This window comes from Nannospalax galili, unplaced genomic scaffold (genome assembly GCF_000622305.1).
Source record: "Nannospalax galili isolate Female #2095 unplaced genomic scaffold, S.galili_v1.0 scaffold406, whole genome shotgun sequence".
NCBI classification, from domain to species: Eukaryota; Metazoa; Chordata; class Mammalia; order Rodentia; family Spalacidae; genus Nannospalax; species Nannospalax galili.
Genome location: NW_008357033.1, coordinates 5,590,259 through 5,602,549, shown reverse-complemented (window position 1 = coordinate 5,602,549; position 12,291 = coordinate 5,590,259). Strand labels below are relative to the sequence as shown.

Here is a 12,291-nt window from a genome sequence, read left to right as displayed (position 1 = left end):
TGTGACCCCTGAGAAACAGATCCTCAAATGACCTTAAGTGTAAAAATAAATTGATTTATTTGGGCCAACTGTATGGTATTAAACACCCAAAAGGAAAGTATAACCAAAGAGTAAAGTGATCAGTATATATTTTTAAGAGTTTAAGGGATTACACTTCCCAGACATTCGTCTTAAATCCATATAAAAAGGCCAGCCTTGTCTACATAGTGAGTTCCAGGACAGCTGCAGTTACAGAGAGACACTGTCTCAAAAAAAAAAAAGTTATTTAGACAGTTATTTCTCATTGATGATTTTGTTCTGAATCAGAAAGTCCTGCTCAGATGCAAAACTTCAAATCTTGGTCTCCAATACTGTAGTGCCCACCTGTAGCTAAGGGAGACAACCCGCTATTGTTCTAAAATGATGAATAAACGAACCCAGTAGAGGATTGCTTTTAAAAAGAAAGCGTTCATCAAGAAATTCCAATGAACTCTGATATGAACATTTGAAATTTGTCCTGTTCTGACTTTTTTGTGGTTCCCTGTCTAGAACTTGTAATGCTAACTACTCTTGCCTTTACTTCTTCACATCTCCTAGGCACCAGTCAAGGACTTTCTTTTCTCCCTATAGATAAGATTATGTACTTTGTGAGTCTTTTAGAGAGACCCCCCTGAAGGGGTACCCCAATTGCCTTACCCTTTGTCCCTGTTCAGCATGGAAGAAGCCAGAGTGGTCTGCGTCCTGATTCCCTATTGGGAATTTGGGTAACTGCTTCAGAAGACAGTGTGGTAAGAATAGGACTTAGGAACTGTCTAGGCAATTAGGGTAAAAAGACCTCAAAGAAAAGTATCCAGTTTCTTGGCTAAAAGTCAAAATGTCCTTGGGCCTCTTAGCAACATACTCTGTCCCAAAGGCCAAAATTGTCAAAAGTATTTGGGAGCTCTTATCTAATCCCTAAAAGATTTTAGTGTTATCTCTTCAGAGGGGGGAATGTTAGAGTAGCCAAAAGTCTCATAAAATAGAAAGAGTACAGAAAAAAGTGATGGGAGATATGGGCAGAGTTGTGTGGATTTGATCAAAACACCTAATATGCATGTATAAAATTTTCAATAAATTATTTTTTTATAAAAGTTGCTAAGCTGCTGGAAAGTAGGACTGGGGCTCTCCTAATTATGTTCAGGATGCTGTGAGACACTATCTCCACACTCCCATTCCATTTGTGCTTAATTTTTTTTTTGAGACAGCCTCTCATTATGAAAGCCAAGCTGGCCTCGAACTCAAGGAAATCCTCCTGCTTCAGCCTCCTGGAGTGTGAGCTATCATACCCAGCTAAGTTCCTTTGGGATCAGATGGCCCTGTGGGAATTGTGGGTCTGTACTTCTTAGCAGCATGACTTTGGGCCTGTGAAAAAGAGGCTCATGAACCTTCTCTCCCGTTCCAGGCCCAGCCGACCTGAGACACTGGCTGCCATCAGTCCCAGAAGGAAGCATGGCCACAGGCTAGAGGTCACTGCTTAGGTTGGAGGGTCTGTTTTCCTTTGTCCCTTACTACCATGTCAGCTTCACAGAATGGGGCTCCATACCTTCTCTAGGATTCTGGAAATGGCCAGCAGGGCTGTTTTGAATTATCACAATGATTATGGGTCACGGATGGCCCCCAGTGAACTCCACGCAATGAAGAATTGTCCTCTGTCCACCTTTCACGAGTTCCTTGGCCTCTGTGTAGGGAGAAATACCAATGTGTAGTTTTTGGATTTCAGAGCCTCAATTTGACTTCCAGGTACACACAAAGCCTGCTGTACAGTTTACTCTGGTCAGAATATCTGCACTGGCTCTTGACTGTGAGACTGGGGGAACCCTGAGCATGGGTTGGGCTGCTTGGTGGGGGTCGAGCTGCTGACTCTGCGTGCCTGCATCTGAAGCTGGGGGTTCTTGACTCTGTGAGGCTGCAGGCATCTGACTGCTTCAGGGCATCCAGGCAGGCCACCATTCGTGTACTGAAATGTGCAAAGTCACTTCCTGAAGAGCAGTTCCTCCTCTTCTCCTTCACGGGTGGGCAGCATATCACTGCTGCTTTTGCAGGGTATGGTGTCTGCAGGCAGCCAGTAGAACTGATGGCCTACACTCAGGGAGTGCAGGCACAAACCATGCATGTGGAATAGGCCTGGTCTGAAGGAGCAGAGCTGGCACTGTGTGTGCTGGGAATGTACTTCCATCCCCTCAAAGTGACAGTAAATCTCAGGGTCAAGGGCTTGTTGTTTACTAGTTGAATGTCCTGGGGACTTTGAACAACCTTGCTGGTCCCTAACTGCCTCACCTGAAGCACAGGCTGCCACGCCCCTCACAGGGTTGTAGAGAAAGCTGCATGAGTTGATTCCACGTCCCTGCAGAGAAGCAAGGTTAAGTCCCAATATCTGTATTATTGCTCTTGTTATTTCTCCAAACAATTCTACCCAGCTGGGTCCCTGACCTGACCAGGCCTTAGCGTCCCCTTAGTTCTTGCTCACCAGACACTGAGGTGAGAGTGGGGGTCCTGGCCCAGAAGGACTGTGGAGATGAGACATCTGCTCTGGGACCTGCTGGGCTCCAGCTGGAAGGAAGAAAGCCTGACTTCCTGCTGCATTACTGGGGTTTCAGGGGTAGGTAAGGGTATCTCTCATCCAGCATTTCCTCAAGATTCTGCACTGCTTCCTGCATCATCCACCACTGTTGGGACCCTAGAGAGCCCTGGGCCAATCCTCAGGCTGGGGGGAGGGGCAGTGGGATGACCTCCCAGGTTTCTGCCCTGATCTCTCAGTTCTCTGGATGGGCTAGGTTTCTGCCCACAAGGTCCAGCCAGACCTCAGCATGGGAAACCACTGTGGTTCCCTAAGATGATCTCTACTTGGGCTCAGGGAAGCCATCAGACTCAAAGCTCAGGGTGTCTGGGCTTCAGTTGGGGCATGGAGTGGCTTTGTCTTCTAAGCTCTGAGTCTTTGCCCTTGGCCGCACAAGCAGTTCTTCTCCGAACAAGGCCTGGTGGGACTCACCTGCCTTGGTCTTGACTCCTTTCCCTGGGCCACAGGAGCTGGCTATTGGCAATTGATTGCTTCTCCTCTCTTATAGCACCCTGAAAGTTCTCCTCCTCCTCCTTCTTCTCAACCCCCACCCCCCCCCCCCCCTCCGCCTGCCACTTTCAATATTCCCAAGCTTTTTTGCTTCCCCTCCCTTATAGCCCCCTGAAAGTTCTCCCCCTCCTCCTTCTCCCCCCCCCCCCCCCCCGCCCACCGTGAGTGACATAAGCAATCCCCAGAGGGTGATGGATGCTATTTGGTTTCCATCAAGCACCACCTGGGATACCATTGATTCTGCCCTGAGGTGTTCATGGTTCATCTAGGGAGAAAGTCACATGACAGATAACTGCAGTTCAACATAGTGTGTGTTGAGACTAAGTTTCTAGTAGAAGCCTTGCCCCTTCTCATGTGAGAATAGCCAACCATTTCTGCCCAAGAAAGATGTGAAACTTCCAAGAGGTGTTAACAGTAGAGTTGGGTATTGAAGGATGAAGAGGATTCATTGATGGAGAGAGCCTTCTCTGTTCCTGCCTGATCATGGAGCCTGTACACATGAGGCAGAGACAAGTTTCCTCTATAGGATAAGAAAGTCATGTTTCAATGTCCCACTTGACCCTCTTTCCGGTGAGGTGAGAGGTGAAGAGATGTCACTAAGGACTCTGGAAGTCAGAGCAGGGTTGGGGAGTCCTACTCATCCTCTGAGACCAGTTCCACCAGAGGATCCTGGGCTGCTAGGATAGTAGCTACCTCTGCTGAGGTGGGAAACATGGAGGGTTCTATCTTGGCATTGTGTGGGCTGGCTCCATGCACTGCAGTTGGCAAGATGCATGTGTGTTTCCTGTGGAACTTGAAAAAGTGCATGTTCTAATTCTGGCATAGAGCTCAAGAGTCTGCCTTTCTAACATGCCATGTGGGTTTTGCTGGGGCCATCACGATGACCAAAGTTCCATGTTACAAATGTACCATGTCCTAGTGTCCTGGTTAGCTTTATTTTCAATTTGACCCAACCTAGAATCACTTGGGAAGACGGAACCTCAATTGAAAAAATTTCCTGATCAGATTGGCCTGTTGTTGTGAGGAACTGTCATGATCAATGACTGATATGGGAAAGCCCAGCTCACTATGGGAAGCACCATCCCTAGGCAGGTGGTGGGCTGTTTAAGAAAGCTAGCTGAGGGGCTGGCTAAAGAGATGGCTTAGTGATTAAGAACACTGGGTCTCTTGCAAAGGACCTGGGTTCCATTCTCAGCACCATATGATGGCTAAAAACCACCTGTAACTCTGGTTCCAGGGAATCTGACACCCGCTTCTGGCCTCTGTGAGCATTGTATGCATGGGTGCACTTACATACATGCAGACAAAACACTCATACACATAAAACAAAAATAAACTTTTTTAAAAGAAAGCTGTAGAGGATGAGCCAGTGAGCCAGCTAGCAACAGTCCTTCGTTGAGCTCCTGCCCTGACTTCCCTGAATGATGGATTGTAATCTGGAAATAAGTAATCTGTAATAAATTAAATAAACTGTTCTTCCCAAATTGCTTTTGGTCAAAATAGTTTATCACAGCAACAGAATGAAACCAGGGCAGCCTTTCTGCCCCAGCACCCAACCTCCTTGGGCTCTAGTATGCCAGAACAAATGCCTGAGAGGTGACCTATATAAAGAGGTTCTTCTGACTTTCAGTTTGGGAGGTTCTGGTCCATACTTATTTGGCCAGTTGCTTTGAGTCTGTAGTGAGGCAGTGCATCATGGGGGGAGGTATCTGGCAGAACAAAGCCACTGTCCACATGGCCAAGAAGTGAAAGAGAAGGGAAGGAGCCAAGGTCCCATGATCCTCTTCAGGGGTAGAACTCCAAAGACCCAAGACCTCCTACTGTTCCCACCTTTCTGAGGTTCTGCCATTTCCTAAGAGCGGCCATAGTCTGGGGACTGAGCTTTCCAGATACAGACCTCTGGGGGATCCTTACCCAAAGCATAGTACCCAAATGTCCTCCAAACTCACTGCAATAAACAGATTCTAGGATGAACCAAGTTGTAATTCAGAGTCCAACAGCAGCAGGACCCAGCCGGTCTCTCTAGGTTTGCTGTCCTGCATTTTCTGCCCTTAGCCATGACTGCAGCCTCCAGCACAACCTCATTTCTGCTGATGTCTTGCACACACCATGATGCTGCCAGCCACTGTGCTGTTTACCTTCTGCAACACTCCACCTCCTCCAGAGAGTGCACCCAGGTTCCTTACGCTGAGACACACACCCACAGACCAGACTCTGCACCTGCAGCCCTGTGCTCATCTGGATCATAACAAGGAGCTTATCAAGTAGAGAGGACACGTTTTGGGTCGGCTTGTCCCATTGGGCAGCAAGTCCAAAGGCATCCACTGCACATGTTCCCTTTACCCTGCCCCCCAGCTAGGAAGGGGCGTGGCCCATCACAAGTGCAAAGGGATTTTTTTTTCATGAACTGATGCAAAGCTGGCAATGTCTCAAAGGAGGCATTTAGAAGACTCATTCCATCTCACAGAGAAAGGATTCAATTCATAAACAAAGCACGTCGTGGAGTTTTTCCCTGACTCCTTCCTTGTTGCTGAGTTTTAAAAAGGCATAAAAAGAGAGTGTGATGTTTAATCTTGATTTTTAAACTGAGTGGATTTAGACTCTCCTAGGAGATACACCTTTGATTGTGTCTGTAAGGATATTTCCAGAGAGGCTTAGCCATGGAAGGACCCACCCTGAATGTGGGAGGCACCATCCTGTGAACTGAGGTCGCTGTCTGAATAGAAAGAGACTAAGTTTCGAGAAAGCTAGCTAAGCACCAGCATTCATTTCTCTGTGCTTCCTGACTGTCTTAGTTTCTTGTCCTGTTGCTATGATTAAAACATTCTGAAAAAAGCAACTTAAGGATGGAAGGGTTTATTCTGGCTCACAGTTTAAGATGCTCTCTATCATGGCAGGGAAGTCAAGACAACAGGAACTTGAAACATCTGGTCACATTATGTTCACAGCCATAAGAACAGAGCACTAAATGCGTGTGCTCAGCTCACTTTCTCCTTTCCATTCAGTCCAGGACCCAGGCCAGGAAATGGAGCCACCCACACTTACAGAGAGTCTTCCAACCTCAGTTAACCCAATTACAAAAATCCCTCAGAGCTGGTGGTACATGCCTTGAATCTCAGGATTTGGGAGGTAGAGACAGGTGAATCTCTGTGAGTTCCAGGCCAGGCAGGGCTATGTAGTGAGACCCTGTCTCAAAACACAAAACAACAACAACAACAACAACAACAACAACAACAAAAAACCCTCAGGGCTGGTGAGATGGCTCATTGCTTGCTGCAAAGCTTGAAGACCTGAATTCAATCCCTGGGGCCCACATAGCAGAAGGAGAGGACCAACTTCCACAGTGTATTGTCTGTCCTCCACATAAATGGCATGGTGTGTGAATGTCCCCACCTAAACAGGTAAATAAATGAATGAATAAATAAATTAAAATTTTAAAAATCTTAAAAGGGGGCTGGAGAGATGGTTCAGCCAGAGGACCCAGGTTCCATTCCCAGCACACACATGATAGCTAATAACCATCCATAACTCTAGTTCCAGGGGCTCTGATGCCCTCTTCTGGCCTCTGTGGGCACTATAAGCACACAGTGTACTATACATAAATGCAAAGCACTCATACACATAAAATAAAAATATTTAAATCTTAAAACATAAGAAAACCCCTCACAGACATGCCCATAGGCCAACCTAATCTAGTCAGTCCCTCATTGAGACTCACTTTTCAGGTGTTTCAGAGCCTGCCAAGCTGACACTTGAAATTAAGCATTGCAGTGACTGAGGACAGGATCCTGCCACCCTACACTCCTGCCGCCCTGCCTTCCTAACATGATGAACTTCATCCCCCAGAACTGTGAAGGACACTTGACTGAGAGGACCAGGACACCACACATAGAGCTGTCTTGTCCGCACAGTGAGTGACTCACTGTGACACAGATGCAGGGTTATCAGAAGGATCAGGAATTCTAACTTGATGAATATGGCAGAGGCTTTTACAGAGTTCAGGAGCAATGGCAGATGGACAAGGATCATCAGCTGAGTCACATCCCAGCACCAGTCTGCCTGAGCCCTGGGGAACCTGGAACATGGCTGTGCCTGGCCCCATGGATTGTGCCCGGGACCCCACCCTCCCCAGCTCATACAGCGGCCTTTGTCTTCTCTGTTGCTTTGTCTGCCCGCCCCCACTTGACTCCTCTGAGACATCACTTGGTATAATGCTCTGGTGAAGGTGGGCTACAGGGTGAGCAAGGGAATGACGTCCCTCCTACCCCCATCTCTCCTCTGGGCCTCTCCTGTTTCCCCATCTCTTGGTTTCCATGACAGCATCTGGCAATGAGCTGTCTACTTCAGAGCACTGGCACGGATGGCACACAGGAGTGGAGACACAGGAAGGGCAGGGAAGCCAGCCCTTACCTGCAAGGCACCCACTGTGTAAGTACTGCCTGAGACTTCACAGCCATCGTCCCCATGCCTTACCCCAGCCAGGAGAGGACAAGTGTCTCAGAGAGTCACCCATGCTACCCACTGCCACCTACAGAACACTCCAGAAGCCAGTCACTTCTCTCTGCCTCTGGTCGCACCCTGGTCTTGGCCCTGACTGCTTGTCTTGGGGGCAGTACTAGTGTCCCATAGAGTTATTCTGCCACTCTTTGCTCCCTTCCATCACTGGAAGTTATATCGCTGAGTCATACGCATGGATTCAGAGTGATGCTTGACATACTACTTTTGGTCCTGTTGCTTGAGGCCCAGAGGGCCCCTCCCCTGGCGTTGTCAGGGACTTCTGAACAAAAGCAAGACCTCACCATGGCCAAGAAGGTCCTCCATGCAAGGCTGACCTCTCTGACTCTACTCTCCCAATTACTCTTACTCACTCTGCTCATCCATTCAGGTCTTCTTGCTCTTTCTAGAGCATTCCAAACGACTTCCAGGCCAAGGTCTTTCTGTTACCTCTTTCCAGAATGCTCTTCCTCAGATGTGTAGCTCCATGCCTCACCAGATACAAATGCCTACCCCTCACACCCTGGGTAAAGGGACCCTCCTGTTGTAACATGTGCATTTTAATAAGCTCCATGGTGAACATGTATGTACATTACCAGCTGCAGTACATGGACACTAACCCATGAGGTGCAAAGGTGCCTAAAGGCACCAATCTCCCTGTTTCTGACCCGAGCAGAGGTGACTCTGGGCTCTTTGAGCAACCCAGGACCAGGAGTAGGCATAGAGGAAAAGGAGAGGACTTCCCAACCCTGTTCTTGGCTGCTCTAAAAAAAGATGTCCGACCCTTTATGACCCACTAGTGTCCCTGGTAGCATCTGTTTACCTCTTGTCTCATCTGAAGTGAAATCACGTGGGACACAGGAACATGACTTTCTTAATTACTCAGGGGAGACTCATCTCTGGTTCTTGATGAACAGTCTCTAGAGAAATGACATTAGGGCAGGATCTGGGGAGGGGCTTTTGGAACCTGTAAGATGGTCATCTCTAAGGACAGGGACCCAAGACCTCTGGTGTCATATGCTCCACAACCTGTCTGTTCCTCTAATCATGTGCAAGAACCCTCCTGTCCTCACACTGCCTCTCACTCCCTGAGTGCTGTACTGCACGCTCACCAAGGGCTTCCTTTATGCATATCCTACTACAGGAATAAAGCTCTAGGTAGGCAGGGCCTCTGGTCCTGACAATTTCTGAATCTCAGCACCCAGAACAGTCACTAACACCTAGGAACAGGTGAAATAGTTTCCTTTTATGAAATCTATTGCGTAAGTGAAACCTGTAGGCCACAAGCCTCCTCTGGAGGATAGTTAAGCATGTGACTATGTCATTCCAGCCACTGGGGACAGGACCAGTCTTGGGCACTTGACCCATAAGTCACCAATAAGCCTATATGTTGGGTGACTGAGGGTAAAATCTGTATCCAGATGGTTTCTGGATAACTGAACCAGACAGGTGGGAAAAGCAAAGAAGAAATCCACAAGCCATGAGGCTATAGAGCCACAAGTCCACAGACTAAAGAGATGCCACAGCCCAGCTTGTCCAATCAACAAAGTTATGGGCCAGCAGATAGGGGTTGGGGACAGCTGAAGGAAAGGACTAAATATGTCACAGGACTATAGAAGTCAGCGGACAACAGATGCTATGGGCCACCAGAAGCCAGTGGACAAAAGAAGTCACAGAGCAGCAGTGGCCATCAGGTTGGACTCTGGCTTGGGATGGAGTCTTTGTTTCTCCTGCAGGGATCCCAAGAGTCAGCGCAAGAGTGTTCAAGTTGGCGGAGGGGTGAGCAGGGGCTCAGGGCAGAGCAGGGGTTCAGGACACAGCTACTGAATGAAGGAAAGGCTGATGGGAAGCAGAGGACGGTTCCCTCATTGTGCCTGGCTCCATGTTGGAGAGGGAAGCAGCACACTGCTGCAGAGTGGGGTCAAGACAATGGACAGCCAGGGGTGGCCTGGCGGTGACCCGACCCTCAGCTCTTCAGAAGCTGGCAGAGTAACTGTGATGCTCTACTGTCTTGTCTCATCCCCACATGCTAGTAACCAGCCTTTACCCGAGCCTAAGAAAAGCTGGTGCCTGTTCACCCAACAAGTAGGAGCAGAAGCCCGCGGAGTCCACCAGGCAGAGCCACAGTAGGAGGCACCTGGCAGCGTTTTTAATCTATTCTCTTGTTTATAAACAGTTTTATTGAGATAGAAGTCATGCCCCATAACTTTAGCATCTCCCTTTTGGAGATAGGGATCTCAATACTATAGCCCAGTCTGGCCTCAAACTCATCATCCTCCTGTCACAGCCCCCTGAGTGCTAGAATTACAGGTGTGGATCGCTGTATTCAACAACTTTCATCTATTTTATGTGAACTTTTTTTTTGGTCTTTTTGAGACAGGGTCTCCCTGTAGCCCCAGCTGTCCTGGAACTCACTATGTAGACCAGGCTGGCCTTGAACTTACAGAGATCCGCCTGCCTCTGCCTCCCAAGTGCTGGGATTAAAGGTGTTCGCCACCACGCCCGGCCCCTATTTTATGTAAATTTTATCACAATAAAAACATTTTTAAATTCACTGTTTGAAGCATGCAATGAAATGGGAACTTGGGATATAAGTGGACAGAACAGGTGGGAAGCTGTGTGGGCAGCTGAGACATGGAGCTGAAGATAGAGCTCAGGCATGAGTATGTGTGTGTGGACTGACCATCCATTGTGGATGGGGAAAGCGGAAGGGGCAGGAGGTGAATGGCACCCAGAATCAGCCTGCACAGAGCCTGTGGGCTGAGCACTCCAGAGCTGATGGGAAAGAAAACAGAGGAGTGGCCTTTGAAGTCAGGAGACCTAGGCTCCAGAGTTACACTGCCACTAGCAGAAGACATGCCCCAGGTAATGGAAAGCTGTGTTAGCCAGCTTTCCATTACTGTGACAAAGTGACCTAGGCAATCAACTTAAAGAAACAAGGGATGCTTTGGCTCATAGAGTCTCTGGTTACTTGGCTTTGCTGCTTTGGGCCTGTGTTGTCACTATATCATCTGTACTATCACCTCAGGAGCATAGTCTGTTCACCTCATGGAAGCCAGGAAGCAGGGAGAAGGGGGGAGGAGGGACTGGGGTCCTACTATCTCTTCAAAGGAGTGTTCCCCAATAGCCTACCTTCCTCTTACCAGGCCCCAACTCCCAAAGGTCCCAAGACTTCCAACAGCAGGACAGGCAAAAGGCCTTTGAGGGGCACCTGCTAGAACCACAGCATGCTGCCTAGACCTTGTCCTCCGAAGACTGACAACCACCAAACATCCACCTTTCTCTGCACAATCACAAACACTGCATTGGGAGTCGGATCCGGCTCTGAGTCCCATTCTTCTACTTTGAAGCTGTGTGACCCTGGACAAGATGATCCAACTCTCTAAGTGCAGATAACAGCAATCCTGACCTCACAAAGTTGTTCGGAGGATGGAATGAAGCAATGCTCAAGTGTTCAACACAATGCCCAGCTTGTAGCACTGAGGTGCACACCATTGTCAGCCTGCTTGGGTCAGGTGATGCCACAAGACAGATGAAGATGATTTCACCAGCAAGTGCCAATGTGGAGATGCTCAACTTTAAAAACAAGGGTTCTCAGAGTAGCATTCAGAGCCCACACACCCACACGCAGCTCTGCATCTGAAATGAAAGGCACAGTGCCATTTGGCAGAAAAGCTGGCTTCCCTGGGCCTTTCTCCTCAGACCAATCACAGAGAAGCGGGTGGCAGGACTGGTCACTGAGGTCACCCTCAGCTATTGCCACTGACAGGGCAAGCTGACCTGTATCAGCCCCAAACAGCTCTGGGACTCACCTGAAGCTATGCTTCTATCCAGAGCTTAGTGTTTGATTTTTCTTCCCTGCTTGCCTGAGATTCCCCCCGCCCCCACCTGCCTCTAACAGAGGTGTGAAGAAACAATCAGCATCAAGCTCCTGAGGATTAGTTTATCCAGCTGGAGTTCAGGGAACAGGGTGCACAGATAGCTTCTGAAAACATTCACCTTTTGTTTTTATGGGGGAGGGGATTAAATGGATGAAAGCAACTTGTTATCTTATGTGAAAAACTGGAAGGATCAGCTAATGTAGAGCAATTCCCAAAATTGTGCTAGGCAGCATCATACCTCCAGGGGCTTAGTGACAGAGTGGAGGGGCCAGAAGATCCCGGTTCAAATGCTGGCTTGGTTTCATATTAGCTGTGTGACACTGAGTGAGTCACTTAGCCTCTCTGAGTCTCCCTTAGCACTACTCCCTACCCCGGCAAGTGTTGTTACTTTCTAGAATCTTTTTCCTCCACCTTGACACTTGTTAGAATAGCAGGCCAGGGCTGTGCAGTGTCCCTAGTACACAGTGGTTCATGAGCCTATAAACAGCCTCCAACTCCTAGTCTACCTTCCTAAGCCTCAGCTGCTGGGGCAGGCACTGTCCTTCCCTACTGGGTTTCAGTGAACAAGATTCTGTTCAGTCCAGAGAACTTCAGGTAGAGGTCTCACCTGAAGAGGCCTGTAAAAAGGCCTATGTCAGGTCTGACTGCTCTATACAAGGCCTCAGTAGAGGAAGAGAGTTCAATTGAGTGGGGGAGCTTTACCCTCCACAGGAACTGAGCAACGGTTGCTGGGAGGGATGTTGTGTCAGGATGCACTGCACATCCCACACCTGCAGCCCTCCGTGGAGAAGAAATGTGGGTAGGAAGAAGCTAACAGCTCATCTCTGTACA

General features: G+C 48.5%; 1 protein-coding gene across 9 annotated transcripts in view; it reads right to left on the bottom strand.

Annotated features, from left to right (window-relative positions):
- The window catches only part of Hrh1 (histamine receptor H1), a 185,321-nt gene that overhangs the window by 75,369 nt on the left and 97,661 nt on the right, over window positions 1-12,291 (bottom strand). For 2 of the 9 annotated variants that reach the window (XM_029557086.1, XM_029557092.1), the window contains exons 2-3: window positions 2,296-2,362; window positions 1,562-1,696 (exon numbers count right to left, since the gene is read on the bottom strand). The exons of 5 other annotated variants lie outside the window; for them this stretch is intronic. The gene's annotated coding sequence lies outside the window, so the exon portion shown is untranslated. The remainder of the gene's footprint in view (window positions 1-1,561; window positions 1,697-2,295; window positions 2,363-12,291) is intronic. 2 more of the 9 variants (XM_029557087.1, XM_029557088.1) reach the window with 1 other exon arrangement.